The sequence below is a fragment of the Rutidosis leptorrhynchoides genome, chromosome 5 (assembly GCF_046630445.1).
Source record: "Rutidosis leptorrhynchoides isolate AG116_Rl617_1_P2 chromosome 5, CSIRO_AGI_Rlap_v1, whole genome shotgun sequence".
Taxonomy (NCBI): Eukaryota; Viridiplantae; Streptophyta; class Magnoliopsida; order Asterales; family Asteraceae; genus Rutidosis; species Rutidosis leptorrhynchoides.
Window position 1 is genome coordinate 1,415,781 of NC_092337.1, and position 2,100 is coordinate 1,417,880.

Below are 2,100 nucleotides of genomic sequence, written 5' to 3' on the forward strand. Positions count from 1 at the left end.
TCGTTCTTTCGACTGAAATGACTACCTTTACAAAAAGGACTTGTAACTTATTTTTCCGACTATAAACCTATACTTTTCTGTTTAGATTCATAAAATAGAGTTCAATATGAAACCATAGCAATTTGATTCACTCAAAACGGATTTAAAATGAAGAAGTTATGGGTAAAACAAGATTGGATAATTTTTCTCATTTTAGCTACGTGAAAATTGGTAACAAATCTATTCCAACCATAACTTAATCAACTTGTATTGTATATTATGTAATCTTGAGATATCATAGACACGTATACAATGTTTCGACCTATCATGTCGACACATCTATATATATTTCGGAACAACCATAGACACTCTATATGTGAATGTTGGAGTTAGCTATACAGGGTTGAGGTTGATTCCAAAATATATATAGTTTGAGTTGTGATCAATACTGAGATACGTATACACTGGGTCGTGGATTGATTCAAGATAATATTTATTGATTTATTTCTGTACATCTAACTGTGGACAACTAGTTGTAGGTTACTAACGAGGACAGCTGACTTAATAAACTTAAAACATCAAAATATATTAAAAGTGTTGTAAATATATTTTGAACATACTTTGATATATATGTATATATTGTTATAGGTTCGTGAATCAACCAGTGGCCAAGTCTTACTTCCCGACGAAGTAAAAATCTGTGAAAGTGAGTTATAGTCCCACTTTTAAAATCTAATATTTTTGGGATGAGAATACATGCAGGTTTTATAAATGATTTACAAAATAGACACAAGTACGTGAAACTACATTCTATGGTTGAATTATCGAAATCGAATATGCCCCTTTTTATTAAGTCTGGTAATCTAAGAATTAGGGAACAGACACCCTAATTGACGCAAACTCTAAAGATAGATCTATTGGGCCCAACAAGCCCCATCCAAAGTACCGGATGCTTTAGTACTTCGAAATTTATATCATATCCGAAGGGTGTCCCGGAATGATGGGGATATTCTTATATATGCATCTTGTTAATGTCGGTTACCAGGTGTTCACCATATGAATGATTTTTATCTCTATGTATGGGATGCGTATTGAAATATGAAATCTTGTGGTATATTATTATGATTTGATATATATAGGTTAAACCTATAACTCACCAACATTTTTGTTGACGTTTTAAGCATGTTTATTCTCAGGTGATTATTAAGAGCTTCCGCTGTCGCATACTTAAATAAGGACGAGATTTGGAGTCCATGCTTGTATGATATTGTGTAAAAACTGCATTCAAGAAACTTATTTTGTTGTAACATATTTGTATTGTAAACCATTATGTAATGGTCGTGTGTAAACAGGATATTTTAGATTATCATTATTTGATAATCTACGTAAAGCTTTTTAAACCTTTATTGATGAAATAAAGGTTATGGTTTGTTTTAAAATGAATGCAGTCTTTGAAAAACGTCTCATATAGAGGTCAAAACCTCGCAACGAAATCAATTAATATGGAACGTTTTTAATCAATAAGAACGGGACATTTCAGTTGGTATCAGAGCGTTGGTCTTAGAGAACCAGAATTTTGTATTAGTGTGTCTTATCGAGTTTGTTAGGATGCATTAGTGAGTCTGGACTTCGACCGTATTTACTTGAAAAATGATTGCTTAACAAATTTTGTTGGAAACTATATATTTTTAACATGTGAATATTATGTGATATATTAATCTCTTAACGCGTTTGATATTATGTGATAGATGTCTACCTCTAGAACAAGTCCCATTGACTCACCTAATAATAATGAAGAGTTAAATGTAAATTGGAATGATTCGTGGACTGATTCACAAGTTCCCGAAGAGGAACCAGAAGAAGAGTCGGAACCGGAAGAAGAATCGGAACCGGATGAAGAATCGGAACCGGATGAAGAAATAGAACCCGTGGGGGAAATAATAAAACGGTTAAGTAAAAGAAAATCCTCAACCAACCGACCAAAGTTAATTATGGTCAATGGTGTTTCCGCTAAGGAAGCAAAATATTGGGAGGATTACCAATTCTCCGATGAATCGGATTCTGACGAGAATTCCGATGATGTTATAGAAATTACCCCAACTGAATTTAAAAAGGCAAAAG